Genomic DNA, 25,250 nt, shown 5'->3' with positions numbered 1-25,250 from the left:
CTGGGGTTTGCTGTTGTCATTGCTTATTATAGTTTTTGTTTGTTCAGTGACTTTTCTGAACTAAATTTGTAATGTCTATATGTTTTGTCACGTGTGGTACTTAGATCTTCCCCTAGCTAGTTCAATAGCAAGCTAACAAAGATTGTCCTAATGCCTAGAATGAAAAAGTCTCCTAGTCTTTGCCAGGGGTTCTGTATATCTGTTGGGGCATGTAATTAACACTCAACCAGGCAGTTGACAATTCTGTATTACCTTTCTCTTCCCTGCTCGCACAGAGCCTCAAAGTCAGTGAAGGCGAGAATGTAGGGACTTCTCTGGCCATTTGGGTACATATGCACAGCCCTGAGCATGCGCACAGCCTTATGCATGCACACAACCTTATGTGTGTGTGTAGTCTTTTAGATACTCAAAAATATGTTGGAGCTTTTCAAAGTCCATATGAATATTTCAGTTTTCAACTATTCTGCTCAAGTTTTTTGATTTGTCTATTTTGGCCCAACCGTTATCCACCACCTCAAGCAGTCATGAAGTTAAACACTTTCCTGTAATTGTTTTCACCAAATGTCTCCTGGGGAAAAGCTTGAGTCAGATCAAATATGAATAGTCTTGCAAATGGGGTCTTCTAGGTAACCACCTGACTGGTAAAAGAATAATTCTGGCCGGCGCAGTGGCTCACACCTGTAATCCCAGCAATTTGGGAGGCCGAGGTGGGCAGATCACGTGAGGTCAGGAGTTCGAGACCAGCCTGGCCAATGTGTTGAAACCACGTCTCTACTAAAAATGCAAAAATTAGCTGGGTGTGGTGTCTGGCACCTGTAATCCCAGCTACTTGGGAGGCTGAGGTAGAAGAACTGCTTGAACCCAGGAGATGGAGTTTGCAGCAAGCTGAGATTGTGCCACTGCACTACAGCCTGAGTGACAAAGCTAGACTCTGTCTCAAAAAAAAAGAAAAAAGAAAGAGGAAGAAAGAAAGAAAAGAAAGAAAGAAAGAAAGAAAGAAAGAAAGAAAGAAAGAAAGGAAGAAAGAAAGAAAGAAGAAAGAAGGAAGGAAAGGAAGGAAGGTTGGGAATGAAGCTTTGAAAGGGCCCCAACACTACACAGCAGTTATTTTTCAAGGCTACCACAGAGTAGTGGGAAGTGGGAGATGGAACTAAGGCATGTTAAAATGCAACAAAACTCTCAATTTTTATCAAGTTTCGCCATTTATCTTGAAAAAAAATGCTCACTTGGTTGCTGCAAGCCTTTGGTTAATTTCCAAAGTCCGGAAAAAGTTGGTTCTTACAATGTCTCCAGTTATCTCATTGCTTTTATGGAAAAGAGAGTTTTTAGTGAAACATACCCCACATATTGCTGACATCCTGTACATCTGTTCATGATGTAATCTCTTACAGTAGGAACTAAAGAAAACATCTTTATTCTGCTAAAGGACATTGGTAGCAAATATCTGTCCTTCTGGTGAAATATTGAAAACAACATATTCAGAATCAGAATCAAGACTGCCCACTGTCATCAAAACTACTGACATTACTAGAATTATTAGCTTCAAAAACAAGAAAAGAAAAATAAAATTACAGCATACACAATTTGGAAAGCAAGCAACAAAATTATTATTATTATAGTCATTCAATAAAATTACCTACATAGAAACCCAAAAGATTCCAGTGAAAATGAATTAGAATTATTAAGATAGACTAACAATGATGCTGAGTACTAAATCAATACACAAAATAATTTTGCATTTCTACATAAAAATAACAACTGTTTAGTAAATTTAATAAGAAGAAACATACTATCAAGCTTATATAAACAAGGCAGTGTAGTATACAGATAGACAAAAGTAATCAATGGGTAGAATGAGAGTCCAGAAATAGCCCCACAGTTACATAGTCAGTTAATTTTTGATGAAGTTGCCAAAGCATTTCGATGGGGAAATGTGAGTCTTTTCAACAACTATTGCAGGAAACATGCAAAAGTAATCATTGTATATGTTTATTTGACCCCTACCAAACACCATATACAAATATTTATTTGAAATGAATGAAGGGTTTGTATTTAAGAGAGAAAACTATAAAACTATTAGAAGAAAACAGGAGAATATCTTCACAGCTGTGATGATAGGAAAGTGAGGAAAAATTAAATGAAACACAAAAGCACTAACCATAAGAAAAACTATTAAATAAATTAGACTTTGTAAAAATTTTAAGTGTCTACACACCCAAAGACACTGGGAAAGGCTCAACAAAACCTCTTGCTAACTATTCTACCTTAGGTAAAGGTTTAAATATCCGGTAGAATACTCTCTCCCCCACTTCTTTTCCACAAGTCTCTTGGCTGTTCTCTACTTTTGCTATTTCATAAAAATCCTAAAATCAGCTTGTCTAGTTTTCTCAAAAACAACAATCCCAGAAAACAAAAAATCCAATTGGTACTGGAATTGCTCTGAATTAATCCAATATTTTTTGAAGAATACAAACTTGACTAAATTGGGTGTTCCTATCCAAGTATCTGAATATTTCTTAACTTCTTTGGGTTTTCTTTACTATCTTTCAATAAAATATGTTATTTTCTTAAAGGATTTTTTAATTGCAAATGTCCTTTTTTTAACTTTTATCTATTTCTTTAAACATTTAAGTGTAATTTACTTACAGTGAAATGTAAGCATATCATTCCGTGACTCCAGTGAAATGTAAGCATATCATTCCATGCAGTGAAAAAGATAAACTGCAATATATTAATATGAAATAATTCTATATGACAGTGAAAAATAAATGATCTAGAACAGGGGCCAACACAAGCTTGAGGCCAAATTGAGTCCACCACCTATTTGTTGTAAATAAAGATTTATTGGAACATGGCCATTCATTTATGTATTATCTATTTCTTTTTTTGTGCTGAAGTCAGTAATAAGTAATTGTGACAGAGACTACATTGCCCTGAAAGCCTAAAACATGTCCTATCTGACCCTTCATAGAAAAACTTTGCCATTACGTGCTCTTGAACAATGCATATTCACACAAATGAAGTTCTAAACAGTAATATTGAGCAGATAGGTATATATCAGAGAAAAATGTAATTTTATTCATGTAGGTTCAAAAAAGACAAAGTTTTATTGTCAGGCAGGTGTACACAGGTAATAAAACCATAAGGAAAAGTGAAGAAATGAATAGAACAATGTTCAGGTTTGCAGCTACTTTTGAGGATAAAAGAGAATTCCCTCAGGTAAGTGAATTCAGGCTTCTCTGACACTGAACATGGTTTACGTCTTACAATGGTCTATCAATGTATGGTTGTTCATTTTATTATTCCTTAAATTCTGCCTTTAGAGTTTATATTTTTTCATACACAGGATATATTTAAATAACTTTTTTTTTGAGATGGAGTCTCGCTCTTGTGCCCAAGCTGGAGTACAGTGACGTGATCTTGGCTCACTGCAACCTCCACTTCCAGGGTTCAAGCGATTCTCCTGTCTCAGCCTCCCAAGTAACTGGGATTACAGACACCTTCCATCATGCCCAGCTAATTTTGGTGTTTTCAGTAAAGATGGGGTTTCACCATGTCAGCAAGGCTGGTCTTGAACTCCTGACCTCAGGTTATCCTCCCACCTCGGCCTCCCAAATTGCTGGGATTACAGGCGTGAGCCACTGCACCCGACCTTAAAAAGTTATTAAAGTATTTATAACTTTTTATAAAGTTAAAAAGTTATTTATTTATAACTTTTTATAACCTTACAAAGTTATTGATTTATAACTTTTTATAACTTTATATAACTATATATATAAGTTTAAACTTTTATAACTTTTTAAGATCGGGTGCAGTGGCTCACGCTTGTAATCCCAGCACTTTGGGAGGCTGAGGCAGGCGGGTCACCTGAGTTCAGGTGTTTGAGAGCAGCCTGGGCAACATGGTGAAACCCAGTCTCTACAAAAAAAATACAAAAATTAGCCAGCTGGGGTGGCACATGCCTGTCGTCTCAACTATTTGGGAGGCTAAGGCAGGTGGATCGTTTGAGCCCAGGAGGCAGAGGTTGCAGTAAGCTCAGATTGTGCCACTGCACTCCAGCCTGGGTGATGGAGTGAGACCCCATTTTAAATAATAATAATAATTTTTTAAAAGAACTCTAAAACTTTATTATTATTTTAATGCACACAATTTTACATATATATAATTTGAACACAGAGCTATCTCAAAATTGCCGATCAGTTTTCATGCTAAGGTTATATTGAGTACATACCATGTACCTAAATTATCTCATTTCTAACTCCCAACATGAAATAAGGTAGAAACTATTAAATCCCTGTTGCATTAATGAAAAAACTGATGCAAAGAGAATGGAAGTAACTGGCTCAACATCAGTCAGTGAGTTGTCTGTATTTAATCAAAAGTCTCTCCGACTTCAGTGCCCAATATTTTAAACACAAGAGAGACTGCCCATTAAAAATACAAATGCACAAAATTATTCCAATTTGATATTTTTAACTTATTGTTTGCTACTTCATGGATTCCACGTCTGGATAATCCTATCCTCTGTCAGGAAAAATTATCTGTAATTTTATCAATCAGAATTTGGCAGTTAACTAAGATAACATTATGTAAATAGCAAACATTTAGCAATCAAAGTACTAAATAAAATATGAGAACCTAAAAAAGAATTAAGAAAGTGTATTTTGAGTTTCAAGGTAAAGCCTTAGATCACGAAAAACTAAGATTATATTTTGATTCTTCAGTGAAGTGTTTAAAAGAATGCCTTAAATAATATTACTGGGAAATACACATAAACAGTTATTTATTTTACTACTTGTACATTTCCATACAGCAGGTGTCTGTTTTCCCTATACAGTGTAGTATCTTCTTTTCTCATCTACCTTCTGAACAGTTCTTTATTCAGCATCTTTTTGACAAAAATCCCTATGCTGTTAGTTCATACTCTCAGTTTCTTCACTGCCAGAGATATCCTATAAATCATACTGGAAGCCAGATTTATTCATTTGTGCGATACTGCATAGCAGAACTTTGAACCCAGAAAGCCACTCACCAGCTATGTGATGTTGGGTGTTCACCTCCCAGTACATGTCATGTGTTTCTTTGGGCTCGCTCTGAGATCCTGTTGCCCACATTGCTCACTGCAGCATCCGGGACCCAACTATAGGTGTAGGCCATTGCCTGCCCCTCTTGGTCTACAATTAGGACACCCCATACAAAATATTGATTCAAGTTCTGAGGAATCCACTTCTACATGTGAGTCTTAAGCATTGTTTTGGAATGCATATATTTTTTAAGTGATAGTGGTGTTTTATTAAAAAAATTCATGTTATACAATTGCAAGTCATAATATTTACATTATAAAATTCTATATAAATTATAAGATACTTTAAGGTTAAGCAGTCAAGAGAAGAGCCAGGCTTGAACTGTGACCTAGAGACCTCACCTGAATGCACAGATTATTGTGTAGTCAAATAAGTTATTTTGCCTGCCTTAGCAAGCAGTCCAAGGTCCCTCATGATGGCTTTGACCTTAGCTACTGAAATTGATTGTGAAAACAGCTGAAATTTTTCAGTCATTCTGCCTGAAGCCTAGCTTATGACTTATTATTGCAGTCATAAATGCTATAGGTCCAAACAGTTCAAAATAATAAACCTTTTCTCCAGTAGCAAATATTTATGATGATCAGATGGTGAGAATATTTAGTGTCTGAACGACCACACAGTATAGGACACCAGATAGAACACTGTTATGCAAATCTTAGAGAGATGGTTGAAAAAAGTATAGAGAAGACATGAACCCTATACTTCCAAATCTTACAGTGTCATCCATTGACAGCTAGTTGTGTCAGCATATTTTATCAAGGAGCCTACAAACAATTTGTCTATCTTTTTGACATCATTACCCATGATTCCAAAGCTTCACCCATTACATTTATCTAATTTTTAAAAAAGATAACACTAATGGCTGTAGTCTTTATGCATTTTGTGTGTTTGTGTGTTTATATAGGGATTCACAAAATCAAAAATGATGTGTAGTTGTACCATCTAAACTTTTTTTATTTTTTGAAATTTTGAGTTGAGTTTACATCATGCAATTGAAAATTAGATTGACTCAAATGTGAATAATGCTTACCTAATTTTTGCTTTTGTGTTTTTATCAGTCAACATTTATATAAGGCCTGCTTTCACAATATACTTTTAAGAGATTAAGCTTAAGTAGCCAAATAAAACAATAAATTTTATTCAGCTTTAATTAAAATTACTAATATTAATTCTGTGAGATAAGAGGCTAATGAGAGTTACCTAGCAAAGATAAGTCAGCAATGAGGTTAGAGTAGTGGTTTAAGTGTTTAGGCTTTACTGATGTACCAATTCTTGTGAGGTAAACATTTAGAGCAAACACATTTTTGAAAATAATAATAATTCAAATATGGACTTAAACACAGGCTGCAGTAGATTGCATTTGGCTAAGACTCACATGTTGATGGTAAATTTAGGGTTTATAGACATTACTTACATTTTCTAAATTTAGAGACTGTCTGCTTCTACTTGATGTATATTGGGCCTATTTGTTTCAAATAAAACTTCATTAAGAACAAACAAAAAACAGAAACCAAGGTTAGTTTAAAAAAGGAGAGTAAAAAGGAAGATACTCAATTTCTTTCCATTAAATCTACAGTAAATAGGTAAGATAAACTAAGGGAAAGTAATGTTCAGTAATCTATGTATTTATTCAAACTGTTTTCTCAGTGTCCAACAAAAGAGATAATTAAATGTGGAGCATTATAAATCCCACCTCTACAGGGATCCTCTCTCATCTAGTTCTGTTACCAAAACACCAGAGGTTCAGTTTAGCTTCTGCTGCTTGCCACACGGAAAGCCAATCACTGAGACAGCAAGTATTGCTAGGGAAGAAGGATTTATTCGGGTACTGCACCCAAGGAGAAAGGGAAGTCAGTCTCAAATCCATCTCTCTGACTGACTAAACTTAGGGGTTTACATAGCAGGGAAGAAATGTAACTATGTGTGGGAAAGCAGGAATTAAGGAAGGGTAAGGAAGAGGAGTTTGTAAACAGGAATTATGATGGATGAAGGGTCTTGCAACTCATTGTCTGGATACAGTGATCTGGTAAGTTTCAGTCCTTTGACATCTGGGAGGCCTATGGGTGGGTTTCCTGAGCAAGGAGCACAGATAAGACAAATGTAAGTCTCAAGATTTCAGACCAGAGGAGTTGGTTTCTATATTTATCAAAAAACACACACACACCCACACACACACACACACACCAGTAGACATCAGTTCTCTGGGACAGTTGGGACACTTTCTGAGAGATTGATCCAAATAAAGGAGGGTTACACTACCACCCAGGGACTACCCTTTCATTTCCATGCAGCTAATTCTGTCTCTGAGATCTTATGACTTTAAAGAAGCTGAGGATGCTGTGTAGTATTACAATGTCTTTATTGATTTCCTGTCTACTGGATCTGTCAATACTGACAGAGGAGTGTTGAAATCTCCAAACATAATAGTGGATTAATCTACTTCTCCTTATCATTCTATTTGTTTTAGCCTCATGTATTTTGATGTTCTGTTGTTAAGGGCATATATGTTAAGAATAGTTATGTCTTCTTGGAGAATTAAATTATTATTTAAATTATTATTTAATTTAATATTACTTTTATTATTAAAAATTCCTCCTTTCATCACTGATAATTTTTCTTGCTCTGTAGTTGATTTTGTGTGAATTTAATACATGTACTTCAGCTTTCTTTTTATTAAGTGCTAACATGGCATCTCTTTTTTCATTTTCTGCCTTCTCTGAGTATAATTGAGCATTTCATATGATTCCCTTTTCTCTCCTCTTACCATATGAATTATACATCTTTTCTTAGCCTTTTTAGTGGTTGCCCTAGAGTTTGAAATGTACGTTTGTAACTAATATAAATTTGCTTTGACATACCATTTCATAGGTAGTGCAGGTACTTTTATGGCAGAGTATTCCAATTCCACCATTGCATCCCTTATAACAGTGCTGTCATTCATTTCACTTATACATATGCTATAATTACCCAACACATTGTTCGTGTTACTACTATGAACAAACAACCATCTATTAGATCTGATAAGAGTAAGAAAATAGTTCTCTATTAGATCATATAAAAATAAGTTTTTATTTTACTTTCATTTATTCCTTCTCTGACACTCTCTCTTTCTTTATATAGGTCCTAGTTTCTGATCTATATTATTTCCCTTCTCTCAGACTTATTTTAAAATTTCTCTCAAAACAGGTATGCCGTTTCTTGTTAGTATACCTGTCTTGAGAGAAAGGTCTGAGAAAGTCTTTATATTTCTATTCACTTTGAAGGATAATTTCAATGAATATAAAATTCTAGGTTGGGAGATTTCTTCTTTCAGTATGTTAAATATTTGACTCTAGTCTCTTCTGCTTTTATGGTTTCTATCAAAAAGTTTGAAATAAATATCCTTATTCTTCTATGGGTAAAATGTTTTCTCCCATGCCCTCTTTCAATAATTTGTTTTTGGTTTAGTTTCTGTCATTAATTTAAAAAAACTCTTAGCCACATAATTTAAATATTTTTTTCTGCTCCTTTCTCTTGTGTGCATCTTCTGGTATTCCCATTATACATATGTTGTACTTTTTGTAATTGTCTCACACTTCCTGGATATTCTAGGGTTTTTTCCCCCACTTATTTTTTATTTTTTTTGCATTTGAGTTTGAGAAGTTTTTATTGACCTAACTTCAAGTTCATTAATTTTTTCCTTGGCTATATTCAGTGTGCTCATGAGCTCATCAAAGGCATTCTTTATGTCTGTTAGTGCTTTTTATTTTCGGCTTCTCCTTTTTATTCCTTATTAGAGCTCCCATCTCTATGGCTACTTTAACCATCAATTCCTGGACAACGTCCACTTTTTCTGCTAAAGCCCTTAGCATATTAATCATAGTTGTCTTAAATTCACAATCTGATAATTCCAAAATATCTGCCATGTCTGGGTCTAGTTCTGTTGCTTGCTTTGTCTCTTTAGATTGTGCTTTTCTTACGTTTTATCATGCTTATAATGTTTTTGAAAGTTAGACATACTGTATTGACTAATAGTAACTGAAATACCTAAGCTTTTTAGTGTGTGGTGTTATATTTATCTGGCTACAAGACAGGCTGTGTTTGCTATTCACTGTATCTGTATGTGTCAGAGGCTTCAGTTTCTGTAATATCCTTGCTTTTGTCTCTTTTGCCATCTTTGGGTTTTTCTTTAGGTTTTTCTTCTATAAATAGAATCAGAATCTTTTAGTTTTTTAACTGTAATCCATTCTTATTTTACAGAAGCCTTGTTGATGGGGGCAGTAAGGTGTATGGAGAGATTAGATCTCAGTCTTTCAGTGGATGTGTGTCCCTGGGCTGTGAGCTTCAGAAATGCATCTCAGATTCCTCTTCTCTCCCTTGGATGAGACATGAAGACTAACACCTTCCTTCATGCTGGAAATCATTGGGTTCTGATGAAGTTTTTGCATTGCAAAGTTGGCCTTTGTTGTTAACAATGCTCTAGGTTTTCAGAAAATTTTACTTTTTCTTCCCTCTGACCAAACAGGATGGAGTTTTTTCCTGTTCTTCATCTGAAAATCTGGTGGGTTTTATCCTAGAGATAAATCCTAGGAAAGTACAGAAATCTCTCTAGATTAGGCATCTGGGGGAGATTGTAACTATCAAGCTAGTCTATACACACCCTCCGGAATTCCTTGAAGTTTTGGTTTAACTATTCCAATGACTTCTGCTTCTGGCAATCATATTTGTATATAATTCACTTGTTTTTCTAATGTTTGAGGATGTTGTTGGTACTGTGACTTTAATTCTCTGACAGTTTTTTAAAGTCATTTTGGCTTGTTCAGCTTTTTTCTTGTTGTGAGGATGAGTGATGACTTTCAAGCTCTTAGAATGAAAACTGGAAGTTTCATATTGTGTCTTAAAATTTATCTTCTCCAATTCAAGACACCACCCCCTTTTATGCCCTGCACTCCAGTGATTTACCATAAGTTGAGAATTGTCATCTATTCAATCAATTAAGACAAATCTTGACACTTCAGTCATCACAATAACTCAAAATTAAATGAGTGAATTCTTTTATAGTATAAAAATCTAGTTATAAACACCTACATGCATACACACACACACACACACATAAGGTGAGCTTGGGCCATCTTTTTGTTTCTGAAAACAAGAATGATACCAAAGATTAATGGAGCCATTTCAAAAGAATGAGAGTCATCACAAAGAGCTTACACTGATCTAAATCGAGAGACTTAGAACATTGAAGAAAATAATGATTGAAATTGATTAAAACATATAAATATATTATAAAAGTTGTAAATTCATTAGTAAAAAAGAAAGAGGGATTCAGGGGATGAGTAGTTAAGGGAAGGGAACAATTCAGTTGGAGATTACTACAGGCACCAACCCATACTCTGAAAATCTACAACAAAAGGAATAGTTACAAGCATTTATTTTGGCCTTCTAGAATGAATATTTTAGGCTAGCAGAATAGCTCTAGTAGAAAGAAACTTCTTCGATGTAGAATATTTCAAGAGAATAAATTAAGTATAAATAATAGAATTAGAAAAGCATCACTTTGCAATTTCTAATGAAATAACTGTTTCAAGGACACAAGCAATGGTTATCAATGGATAGCAAAGCATGGGGAAAAGTTGGTGGGAAACAACTACATGAGCTGCCATAAGCACATAATCTTGTGGAGTAAGACTTTTAGTGGTTTTAAGTATAAAGATAAAATTGCTTCTACCTAGTTATAAATTCCAGAGCACTATATTCTGATGCTTCTAAGCCAAATAAATTGTACCAATCAGATGCAGCAAGGATTTTATATCACCTCATTATTTTGGTGCTGTAGAAAGTAGCATTTTGAGAAGAATAACTGCAGTGTACTCGATGTACACTCAATCTCCATTATCAATGATTTTTTTCAAAAATCTATTTTTAGTCAATATTCTTAAGATGTTAAATGTAAAAATATGAGTTGAGTTTGCAGGACTTGTGCCTTATGCAATTACAACAACTGTAGCTTGTAATATTTAAGACGTTTTCAAAATATTTTTGTAATTCTGTTTAACAATACAGTTCTCAGTATGAAATTAAAATGGGCAGACCTCCTTTCTTTTGTCAAGTTACTATTTCTGCTACCACAATGGCCCTTTTTCTAGTTGTAAGACCAAGCGTGAGTTGGAACAGACTGATAGAAAATTGCTTTGTGGGGAGAAAATTGCTTTACCTAAAATTTTATAATTTATTTTGCTGATAGGACTGAATGAAATTTTGAGCAAAAAAAAAAAAAAATGATGCCCTGTTTATCTTCCTGGGAGAAAAGGTCTTATTTTAAATATTAACTTACCAAATATTTATTGAGCACCCAATAGCCTGGTTTATTGATGGTGATAATTTAGAGTAAAATGCGCATATGAAAGACACGCCAGTACTCTTATTTCAGAGAAATATGGTTATACTGCACCAATAAATGAGTATTTTCATTTCAGTGCAAGTGCATTTGAGTTAGCAAAACATAGTTTATTCTGATCATGTAAATGATTAGATAATCCTTAATTATAAATTATATTCATATTTCTGTCCTGGATCCCCATTACCTGCACATCAGTAGCACATCAAATCCTATTGATCCTGATTTTCCTAGGATAGGATTTGAGAGTTCAGAGAATGAAAAGAATGGTGGGGTAGTAGGCCGTCTTGCATGTAAAATTTCATTATTTGCTACTCCTAATTTTGATACAATTTCTGCCCATGAGAACTAATTTTAGATATAAATTCTCTCCATAGTTGGCAATGAGTGGTAGCTAGTGAGAAAGGAAGATAATATGATTAGTTAGAAAGAAAAATTATTTTGGAGCATTTTTCCAAACTTCATAATATTTTTAACATTAAAAGTCATTTATTTTATTTTATGTTAATTATTTACAGTCTGTATTGTAGCCAAACTATGTTTCTGGTAAACCTGAAAATAACTAGCCATAGAGAAGGGTGTAAATATTCAAGATTGAAAGCAGGTTACTCCTTGTCTTTCCAAGGATAGACAGTCCCTAACAAACAATGGATTGACTTTTGATTTTTTGACCATAAGATGCGTTATTGAGGTATTAAATGAATTTTCAAATTATATTTTATACTTACAATGGGTTTATCAGGACTTAACCCCATCATAAGTAAAAGAACATTTGTACAGTGAAATGACTTATGTGACCTAGTGGATCTTACTATTAAAATTGTTGCTAGGTTAGTCATTGTATGGAAGCATTAACCTCCTTTTAATCTAGTTATAGCAAAAAGTTTGTAAATTCTGTAATTTAAATGTATGGTGCAATTGACTTGAGTTAATTCAATTTAAATAGCTTTAAAGTAACTTACCTAGAGAGTTATTATAAAATACTTATATAATTTAATGTAGAAGAATAGAATTTCCTCAAAGTATGCCATAATATTTTCCTTTTAAACTTAAAATATGTATACCCAATTAAGCGGTCCATTAGAATTTTTAATAGACAATAAAAAATTAGTGAGTGCTGCAGAAATTTCAGTCACACATTTACACAATATTAGCATAAAATTGTTTAATGGTGCTCCATGAGCTGAATATCAAATACCTATTTTTAAATGGAGTAATCACAGTCTTATAAAATAGATTCTAATGACACTAATCAATTGTGTAAATGATTGTTGGATTATTTTAATAACTAATATAAATACACATATACCAACTATTCAGGCAAAAGTTTGGTAATATTAAAGGCCTAGAAAATCTCAAAAAAGGCATGTTATTATGAGATAAAGCTAAAATTTGGGGTATTTCCCTATTTGCGATTCCTCTAATATTATTTTAATTTGGCTTTAAAATGGTGTGAAGTAAGAATATATTTTGTTCAGTTATTTTTTTCTGAAATATTTGCCATATCACTTAGATGTTATATTCTGTGGTCTTATATTTAAAAACCGTATACCATCAATCAATACAGCTTACTCAATTTACCTGAGACATAAATGGAAATGTCTTACAGACTGACAGATACAGATTTGTCAAAACTTCCTGATTCCATTTATGGAAGGAGCCAATAAATCACAATTTGAGTTTAACCAATTTTTATATAATTTGGACAATGAATAGTTCGTGACTTTAGACATGAATCAATTATGGTCTAAGGAATTTTAACTATAAACATGGCATAAGGAATCCATGCAATTCAACAAACTTAGCAACCATTAATGTAACACATTTATTGTAAAATGTCTCTGCTAAAATGATACAATAAATTCTCTCACAATTTGATTTTCATGGCCTTAAAATAATTTAAACAAATTTTATAAACATTATAGCAGAATAACGTGGTAGGTAATATTCGAGTTTTGGAATTAGCCAGCGTGTTTCTGATAATTAGTGGATATTAACCCTTGGGAAACAATAAATCTCTTTCAGACTCAGTTTCCTCACTGGAAAACTTGGGTTAATAATGGTACTTAACTAATATGGCTGTAATGAGGATTATTTACATATGCATAATGCACATAAAGTACCTCGCACAGTGACTGGCATATAGCAAACCCTCAGTTATTATTGCTTATTATATGATTTTGATGCCGTCTTTAAGCACTTTAAGGATAAAAAAGATACGAATAATATTGAAGCAAAATGCACAATAGAATTTTTTTTTTAGCAAGAATTATCAGCCTTACATAAAGATGATACAAGTGAAAAACTCCACAATTGAATCTTCACCCACTTGACATATTATGCCCTCATGTGGGCTCATTATTTCACCCTGTGATGGAACTAGTCAAATGACTGAACTCATGCCCTGGTTGCAAGAGTGAAAGGATGCATTGTTTATATGAACTATGACACACAGATGATGCTTAGGCACACTCATACTATCTTTTTATCATTCCACACAATGGAACACGAGTCATTTATAAACTGAAACTTGCCTACCACTGAGGATCTTACTCATGATTCCTGTGCAGAAATCCTATGCAACAGAATGTGCTGTGGGAGCAAGCTTGGAAGAGAGAGCGTAACCCCGGCTGGTTAGATTAGGATGCTGCCTAAAGAAGTGGCAGCACCTGTCACACCTTGAACAAGGGTGAGCTTTCAAAAGAAGATAATAGGCAGGAAGGGAAAAATTCACATAGGCAGTGGATTGTGAGTAAAGAAAAGGAGACAACATGTATGTAGAATGGAAATGGAACTTCAGTATAGCTGAACATTGAAAATGGCAACAGAGTGGAATAATAAAGCCTAGAAAAGTAAGTTTGAGATTTGAGAATTCTGTAGTTCATTGACAATAGGCTACATTGGAAAGATTTCCATCAGCAATGGTAAGTGACCAGACTAGGAGACCCTTAGTCACCTGTCCTCTACCAGAAATTACTCTCTAACATGACACAAAATGATTAATTTATACCCTGGAGTGAATGAACTCAACATATTACTTCTCTAGTTGGGAAATGAAAGCCCCATTTTCCTGTTAAGATTAAAGCATTATCAAAGAAAAAATTTTGCTTAATCAAAGATGTTCACAAACTAATAGCCAATATTTGTGAAATTTGTATGAAATTTGTGAATTGCCTTGTGCTAAGAAATTTTATGTATATTATCTTTAGTGCTAAAAATATGAAACATGTATTTTTTTATTTTATCTTCAGCTGAATAAACATATTTAGAGAGGTAATGTAATGTTCCCAAAGATAGCTAATAGTTGCAAACCATAGCTCAAACTGTAGCTTGTCAGAGGCAGAGGCTCATTTAACCATTATGTTTATTATCTAGGAGAGATTTTGCATTGGAAGTTTGTTTATAAGTGGATTAAATGGTTTGGTTGTAGAATTAAGATCACTAAATTTGCATCAAAACCAGATGATTTTCATCAACTGGCATTTATTACCTAATACCTGATATAAGAGATCAGCAATATTAATTTTAAAGCTTTACTTACCCATTTTCAATATACTATAAAACAAGAAACATACATTATTTTTAAAATAAGTTATTAGGAAATAATTTAAACTTACAGGAAAGTTGAAAAACACTACAAAGCACTCTCTTATCAACCTCACTTAAATTTCCCTACTGTCAATATTTCACTTTAATATTTTTCTCTCCCTCTCCCCACTATCTCTACTATTAGTAGTAGCAGTAGTAGTATTTTTCTGAACCAAATGAAAGCAAGCCATAGATAAAATGAGTCACCACTCTTCTGCCCAAATACTCCTGTGTATACTTTCCAGAAACAAAGACACTCTTCTTAACCCTCTCTAACATTTAAGCTGGAAAATCAACACTCATACAACATCACAACTTTCACAAAATGTATTTCTTTCCTTTCTGTTCTGGGATCCCATCCAAGAAAATGCATATAATGTTGATTTTGTTTCTTGTAGTCTGATAGTTTCACAGTATTTCTCTCTTTCTTATCTTCGGCAGCTAGAAAGACAATAGCCCATACATTTTGTAGGATAATCTTTACTCTATGTCTTTTTGATCATTTTAAAAGTGTAGTAGATCTCAACTGGGACACATTTCCTCCTGAGGGTTCATTTGGCTTGCCTGGAGACATGTCTGGGCTATCATAACTGCAGGTATAGCGGATACTACTGACATTTAGTGGGTAGAAGTGAGGGGTGCTGCTAAACATCTACAATGTACAGGACAGTCCCCAAAATGAAGAATGATCTGGTCCAAATGGTCAATAGCACTAAAGTTGAGAAATCCTGTCCCAGCATAATATTTATACGCAAACCTTCAAAGAAAGTAGGAGAAAGAAAAGTTATAATACAATCTCATTATAAACATAAAGCATAATGTTAGTAAATCAAATCCAATGATAAATAAATTGTTAGATTCCATGACAAAGGGGAGTTTCTCCCAGGAGAGCAAGGTTAATTTAATTTTAGGAAATGTATAAATTCATAATTTATAAAGAGGTATAAAAAATTTTGGATGGAATCAACAACAAATTAGACATACTTAAAGAACATAGTAATAAACTCTAAGATAATTTGGTGGAAAATATCCAGAATGTAGCCACACAGAGAGGAAAAAAGAGCTGAAAAATATTGAGATGTTAACAAATATTGAGATATAAGATGAAATGATAGGATCACATGTCTAATCAAAGTTTCAGAAGGAGAGGAAAGTTTACGTTTGAAAATCCAGTGGCTGAAAATGTTTCAGAAATGATAAAAGACACATTTAAGGAGCCAAACAAATCCAGAAAAAGTTAAGTGAAAAGAAATTTACAATTAAGCACTGCAGACCACCAAATAAAAGATCTCTAATAGCATCCTGGTAGAAAATAAAAAAAGAGAGAATCTTTCAAGGAGCAACAATTAGATGGCTGCTGACTTCTTAACAACAATAATGGAAGCCAGATACCTTCAGTGGACTAAGAGAAAATGACTGTCAACCAAGAATTCAATAGCTGGAAAAAAGTATTTCAAGTACAAGGGCAAATAGGGACAACATCAGTCAAAAAACTGAGAAAGTTTATCACTTCACTGAAGACGTGATGGTAAATAAACATGAAAAGATGTTCAACCTCATTATTAATAAAAGAAAATATAAGCCAAGAATAATGCAGGATATCTTTGTGTATTCACAAGTTTGAGATAAATTAAAACTATCTGATTATGTATCAATAAAGATATAAAGAAAACAAAACAGAACATTTATGTACTTCTGGTGAAGGATTACTATGTGTAAACATTATGGAAAATAATTTAGCATTATTTTATATATGAGAAAATGAACATTCTGCTTGATCCTACCATTAACACTTGTACTGATGAAATAGAGAAATTTTTATATTAGCACAAGTGGATAGATGTAAATATTCAAAGGTGTGCTGGTGGTAAGAGCAAAAAAAACCTAGAAACATTCAAACTGAACATGAATAATAGAATGAGCAAATAAGTTCTGGGATATTCTTTAATGGAATAACAAAGAACGGTAAAAATGAATGAATTATAGCTATGCAAAGCATGACTCAATTCCAAAAAATTCTTACAGAAAAAAGAAAAACATATAGAAAAATACGTAAGTATGGTTTCATTTAAATAAACTTCAAAATTATCCAAAATTATCTAATAAATTACTATAGAATACGAACATACGTGTAAAAACTATAAAGAAAAGCAAAAATAAAAAAGACAAAATTTAGGGTAGTAGCTATGATATAGTCTAGCTCTGTGTCCCCACCCAAATCTCATCTTGAATTGTAATCCGAATTATAATCCCCATGTGTTGAGGGAGACACCTCATGGAAGGTGATTAGGTCATGGGGGTGGTTTCTCCATGCTGTTCTTGTGATAGTAAGTGAGCTCTCATGAGATCTGATGGTTTTACAAGGGGCTTTTCTCTCCTTCACTCTGCACTCATTCCCTCTCCTTCTGCCCTGTGAAGAGGTGCCTTCTGACATGATTGTAAGTTTCCTGAGGCCTCCCCAGTCATGCTGAACTGCGAGTCAATTAAACCTCTTTTCTTTATAAATTACCCAGTCTGAAGTATGTCCTTGAAGCAGCATGAGAATGGACTAATACAAGTTACCTCTGAGCAGGATGAGGGGCAAGAGATGGGGTCAGGAAGAGCATAAGTGGCAACTTCCATATGAATGGTAATAATCCTTGTTTTTAGATGTGTGGTCTATACGTGGGTATTCATTATACTGTGATATTTTGTACCATGCATATGTAGTATAAATATTGTTTGGATCCATTTAATATCTGATGTGTGTATAAAAATAGGTAATGTAGGCCGGGCGCAGTGGCTCACACTTGTAATCCTAGCACTTTGGGAGGCTGAGGTGGGCGGGTCACAAGGTCAGGGGTTTGAGACCAGCCTGGCCAACATGGTGAAACACTGTCTCTACTAAAAATACAAAAATTAGCCAGGTGTGGTGGCGGGTGCCCATAATCCCAGCTACTCGGGAGGCTGAGGCAGGAGAATTGCTTGAACCCAGGAGGTGAAGATTGCAGTAAGCTAAGATTGTGCCACTGCACTCCAGCCTGGGTGACAGAGCAAGACTCCATCTCAGGGGGAAAAAAAAGTAATATTTTTTAAGCAATCTCTGAGCAAAGCATTGTGTATGTAGCACCCCGATCGATATTTATAACTCTATCATTGTTCTCTCTTTTCAAAACTCGATATTTGAAAGCAGAACAGGGTCACTATAGTCAATACTAACTTCAATGTACACTTTTAAATAACTAAAAGAGTGTTATTGGACTGTTTGTAACACAAAGGATAAATATTTCAAAGAATAGATAGCCCCATCCTCCATGATGTGATTATTTCACATTGTATGCCTGTATCAAAACATCTCATATAACCCATAAGTATATACACCTACTATATACCCCCAAATTAAGATATAATAATAATAATAATAGATTTTTAAAAAGAAAGAGAAAAAAACTTGCCTTTTTCTAATACAGGTAAATATAAAAATTATCCTCTCAAATCTCATTCAAAAGTTTCTTCAAATTAGAATTCAGATTTTATAAACTAAATTGATTTGAGGTGAATTGACATTCTTATGACATTATGTCTTCTTATGTTTCTATCAGAAAAACGTCTGACTTTTTATCTCTTTTTAAGTAAATACACTGAAACATGTCCCTTTGATAAACATTTCATTCCTCAACTCTAATTCTCAAACAGATGAATAGGAAAGACAGGGCTACAGTTTCATTCCTTGCACCAAATAAAATGATGCAACTTAATATTTCTGATGGAAACTCTCTTTTCTTTGATCACAGAGAACTCTCACTTATGAGAGATAATTTCTTTGATCCTGTTGAAGAATGAAAAAGTAGTTGTGATTGTCTCCTTTCTGGTGGCCCCAAAGATTTTTCAGCCTGAGAGAAATGTCCCAGAATAAGATTTAGAGTCAGAAAGAACTTTGGTTTCTGCAGCCAGCTTCTCCTGGCTTGCCAATTTTTCAATTTTCAGGAATTTTGCAAGCCAACTCTTAGACACAGCCATTAAACATAGCCATGCTAGGCTTAATACTTGGGTGATGACATAATCTGTACAACAAACCCACATGACAAGAGTGTACTTATGTAATAAACCTTCACATACACCCCTGAACCTAAAAGTTAAGAAAAAGAATTAAAATGAATTGTTATAATTTAATAAATTATCAGCAAGGTAACAATTATTCAAAACTATCACTTTTAATTATTTTGCTACATTTCACTATTATCTATGCTCTTGACATTATTTGCAATTATTGTAACTGTGCGACAGAAATGCTATATAACAACTTTGTACTATGCATCTTTTCCCAACCCTGTATCCATTAACTTCATCGTGTTTGAAATGAATTTCTATACTTTTTAATCTCTTCCGACCATTAATCATGTTTCAGTCTATTGGATCTGCCACACTTTGAGGAATGTATCTTGAATTTTCCCATTATAACTATTATTATGTTTTCTCTTTATATTATCAGTTTTTTCTTTATGTATTTTGATGCTGTGTTCTTTTGTAAATGATGATTAATGATGAGTAAATTTTTTGGTAAGTCATAATAATTATTATTGCAAATATAACTGTTTTATTTGATATTTTCACCTTAATTTTTAGTTTCTCTAGCATTAATACTTCCATTTGATATTTTTCTTCAATATTATGTGATACATATTTTCACTTACATATCATATAGAGGTAGATTTACTTTCTTTCAATATGAGAACCTCCATTTCTTCATAGGAAAATGTATCACTTTCTATGTATTTTCATTTGTAATATGTTTGATCTAATTTCTGCATCTATAATTTTGCTGCATATGTTTTCAGATGATTATTTTGAAGTTCTTTTCAAGTTCCTTCTCCAGAACATGTTGTCAAACTAGGATAAGTTTTCTCATTATACATTAATTATTATTGTGAACCATGAAGAATAAAAACAGATATTTTCTCATCTTGAAAACATGTCTTGAAATAGAATGACATTTTTAATTAAGAGCAGAGCCCAAGTATCAATAATCTCCCAGAAATCCTTCAGTCTTACAATGATTGCTACCAGGAGAGTAACTACTATTGCTTAGGTCAATTATGAGACTCTCGCAGCCATCTGAAAGCTGGCAATCTTGCAAACAAAATGACCTCTTTCTTCAACCATGTCAAACCTTTTGGAGACATGTTATTGAACGTAGTTTTCACAGCAGTGCTGTCCGTATCGTTTAAACTACAATAGCATGTATGTTTTGAGGATATTGTCACTCCTTTGTGCTCCCATGGTTTAATATGTAATCTATATTCTGAGTCTCAAAGACACATTTTTCCTCTAAACATGAGGTTAATCTCACTCTGTCTGCAGATGTATTATAACTGCACATGAATTATATATTTAATCCTGTGACCCAGTAGTATTAATTAGCATTACATTTTAATTCACACATGAAGAAAATACCTGTACTGTGAAAAGCTTTTATGCCTATGGTGCAGAAGAAGTCTACCCTTCATAAACTAAAATTAAAGCTAGTTTAACACTACAAGATTTTTTTCCTTACCATGCTATGAATGTATTGTGATGTATATAGTTTATTACCATTGCATTTCCATTGACCCTTTGTGTTAGGAATTAATTTTGTTCAACAATTAATTATCAGAAATCCTGGGATTCACTCCTACTGTGTTATTGGATAACAATGTGACCTCAGGAAATCACTTAACTTGAAAGCACCACACCTGCATCTCTAAAATGTATTGATTCTTCAGGGGATATTAAGGTTTTCAGGACTCAATCGACTTTCTCTCTCCAAAATGTTCAGGCATGATTGTCTCTGTACCTGGTGAAACCTCCACCTCCTTATCAGTCTGGATGACTCCCATTGATCTTTTGAACATCTACTAAAATGTTTACCTCCTCTCTGAAGTCTTTCCTTGCTCATCCAGAGAGGGTTTGATTGACAGCCTATTTCTTACGATAAACTGGAAGCTCCTTCCAAACAGGTATTGTGGTGTCAATTCTGAGTTTTACAGCCCTGAGGCCTAGCCTAATGCTTAAAACAGAGTAGGCACTTAAAAGTATGAATTTTATGATAAATCACTGGTTAAAGAAATACACACATATGCATGAACACCCTGCCTTAGGAACATGTGACTAGGAAATAATTTGAGTTTAATCTATTTTTTTCTATGTACCAAAAAGATAACCCAATAGGTAATCAGAGTTCATTCTGCATTTATGTAGGTTTGAGAAAAGACACAATTGTGATGCCCACACACTAGCTTTAAAATTATTATTTGAGCATTAAACCAGTGTTGAAGAGGCAGGAAATGTTCTACTTTAAATTAATAGGGTGTAGGATTCAGCACTTAGGAAAATGAAAAGATTACACTTGGATCTACATTATGAGTTTCTAGTCTTGTTATATAGGAAACAACATGAATGGTCAATTTTTGCCAATCCCTAATAAAATGCAAAGAGAAAACTAAGTTGTGTAGTACTAAGAGATTAAGATGATTCTATTATGTTATAATTAGTAAGATGACCAAAAGCCTTCGGTATAAAAAGGAATGGCACTTTGAAGGAGAAATGACAGTTACTAGGTTATTATTTTGAGTCCAGGAAGCTGCCAGAAACACCTCATAACGGAATACACAGTCTGGCTGGCTCGGTGCAGTATGGCCTCCAACCCAGACACAGGTGGCCATTCTCTGTATCCTAGGAATTCTTCAGAGACAAAAATTTCAATGTATTATTTGACAACAAGAAGATATTCTAAACTACCTAGATGCTATGTTTATGTCTACAACAAGGGGCAAATGCCCCCCCCTCCAAAAATCTATCTTACCCAAATAAAATCTTCCTTAGTTTTGTTATTTTTATTATTTATGTGAACCCTCTTAATGAGCTATATCACAACTAAATCATATGTGTAATTAAAATAATTTTACAAGCATATAATTTTGTGATAATTTTCAGTTTAGGTATGCAGAACAATTTTAATTAGTAGATATGGATTCAACTTGATATTTATGACAGTTAAAAGATAAAAGTGCTATATTGAGAGTAGTTTTTCTGATTATTTTATAACATGTTTGCATAAGAGTCTCATTAAATAAGTCTTATAGATATATGAAAAAATATGTAACATGCAAAGAAAATGTGATTCTCAATGCTGACAGATCTAACATAGCTCTTCATATTTATGTTAATAGCATTATAAATTCTGATTGTTAGAGGCAAATTAATATTGTCACTAGGAATCACAATTTGACAACCTCCAGGAGATGAGGAAATTATACAGATGAACAATATGTAATATAAAAAGTTTTTGTTATGTTGATATCAATAGCAACATCAAATTAAAGTTACTTCTGGAATTTGTGATTAATATATTGTTCACCTTTTTGGCAACTAGAATTCCAATTAACTGTTACTAATAATTTAACATTGAAATAATCAACACAGTTTACTAATTACAATCTGAAAGTCAAACCTTAGATTAAGGGGCATATTAAGAGAAAGGAAATCAATAATATTTTTATTTAGAAAGGGTACAATTGGTATTATACAGGAGTCTTTTTTTCAAATTGTTATTGCTATCTCATGAATTTTTGGGTAACAAATAAGTTGAACAATAAATACCAAACGGTTCCCTGTTACCCTCTGTATATCAGGGTTATGGGTTATTTTTATACCATTCATTTATTTTTGAGAAATCAACTTTGTCTAAATGGCCACATATTGTCTTATGAACAAAACATTTAAAATTGCTTTTAGAAATCTTGAAAACCTATGTGTTTTTGAATTATTTTCCTTATTGTGCCTCTGAGGGTGAGGAGAATATCTCTTCTTAGACCACCTCTAGAGTGGATAAATCGATTTAATGAGGAAACAAAGGTGTCAGAAGATTCCCTGATTCCGGTCAACTCTTCTCTTTCTGCATTCACTCCATATTACATTTTAATTACAATTATTTGAAATACGTACTGATCTAGCCAAAGTGGATCCTCAATTTTCATTAGTTGCTCAGAGTCCCGTGATACAAGATGAAATAAAACCATACACTTATTTACCATTGCTGTTTTTCCTGGCTGCTAGGTATTCACCAACCAAGCCAGCAGTCTTGCAGTTAATTTTGCTTGACCACAAGGAGGAATGGCAAAAATGCGTCATTCAATCCTTCTTCCAGGAGCTGGGCTGAACCTAGCAGGAGCAATATTTTTACGGTGCAGTGTAGAAGGGCTTAGTGGCTGTTCTCTTAGCTCCAGTCTTTCAAGAGACAACTGCAAATCATAACTACAAAACAAAGTCAAATACTGTATTCAAAGAGGAAAAGAGCCACTGTAATCAGATAAGGACAAGATGTTTTGAGAGAGAGACCAGAAAAGATCTGTAATCAAAGGGCAAGGAGAGAAATCCCATAAATTAGCTATAAAATATGAGCACTCTTTTTTGCTAAATGCTGTCCTTGTGACCTGGAAAGAGCTCTCTATATCTACAGGTTCAGAACCAGGCAGAATACAGGTGGATCCTCACAAATCCATCCCTATCCCTAGGGTCTAGGATGTCTAAATTACTGCCAGAAATAGTTTCTATATTGGTATATAAAGCACAGCATTTACAGTCTTGCATTGTTTAATGACAACGACAAGTTCAGAGAAAGGCATTGTTAGGTGATTTCATTTTTGGGAGAACATCATAGAATGCACTTGCACAAACCTAGATGGTATGGCATTCGATCCACCTAGGCTATATGCTACAGCTTATTGCTCCTAGGCTACAAACATGTACAGTGTGTCACTGTACTGAATATCATAGGCAATTGTAACACAATTATAACAATTTGTCTATCTAATATCTAAAAATAGAAGAAATAATGTATTGCCCAACTTCATTACAACAGTTATGACATCACTAGGAGATAGGAATTTTTCAGCTCCATCATAATATTATGGAACCACTCTTGTATCTGTAGTTGACTGAAACATTATTATTCTGTGCATGACTGCAATTATGTAGACTTTCAGATGAGTGCATCAAAATCCTTTAAGTGATCTATTTATTTTTCCACAATCTCATTGCATATATAGGATGAATTTAGGGACAGGTATGAGGATAAGAAATGAGACATTGTTTAATCAGACAATGTGCACCTTAAAACAATATACAATTCCTCCAAAATATTCTGTGCATAGCTTTTGCAACTGACCAAGAACCTGCTACAAGTTGTAGTGTGTCGTGAGTGAAATAAAGTTTCTAAGAATGAAAAACATGTCCTAGGCAAAACTAACTTTAAGAAAGATAAATAGTAAAGAAAGAGTTCAGAACAGGGCAATAGTGTATGTATACACCTTCCATGTCAATATCATCATCAGCAGTGTCAAATATGCACTGTATCTGGCTTCTCAGAAAGAAACCTTAAACAAGATCCTACACCCACCAGAGGTGGGATATAAGGGCATTGTGCTAGGAATGTATGCTGTGATAACTGGAGAACAGGAGATGCCTGGTTTCTGTTACCTTGCCTCCACAGTTGACTATAAACCCTTTTCTCTTCCACTGTAATTGCTGCACCAGTGCCTGTGGCTCTTAGTCACAATTAATTTTTTTTTTTTTTGTGGCTAGTGTATATGCAACAACATGAGGCAGGTGTACTGCCTTTGTTTGTTATTACTTCATTTATTTGAGGGACAAAACAGATATGATTAAACTCCTGCTTCAAACCAACACAGACTGTATCCTCACAGGGCCAATTTTGGTGAGTCTGTCCTAAGCTTCAGCATAAATAAATAAAAATGTAATCTCTTTTCATGCTATTTATTACTCACTAATATGATCACAAGTGAAATAAAATGCCTCAGCATTTCTCACTCTGGGATTTTTTTAAGTTGCCATTTACTCAATTATGAGATTGAGACCCGAGCAGGATCAATCTTTGATATTCCTTTCTCAGAAGGGTTTTGTTTTCCTCTGCTCATTGTTGGTAATAACCTCTGATTCTATTTCATAATAGAATTGAAAGGAAGCAACTATATAAGCTGAGAGCGAATAATTGTATTATTCTTTAAATGAGCCCATTGAAATGGCAAGGAAGGAACATTATAAATCTTTTTTACTGGGATATATATTGAGTTTTTATAGGCCTAAGTTTGTGAAATGCTACACCATATTACCATTTTCAGGATCCCACTGAGGGCTACCACAGTAATAGTAATCACAATAAT

The sequence above is a fragment of the Pan troglodytes genome, chromosome 17 (genome assembly GCF_028858775.2).
Source record: "Pan troglodytes isolate AG18354 chromosome 17, NHGRI_mPanTro3-v2.0_pri, whole genome shotgun sequence".
Taxonomy (NCBI): domain Eukaryota; kingdom Metazoa; phylum Chordata; class Mammalia; order Primates; family Hominidae; genus Pan; species Pan troglodytes.
The sequence above is the reverse complement of the archived record's forward strand: the minus strand, read 5'-3'. Positions refer to the sequence as shown.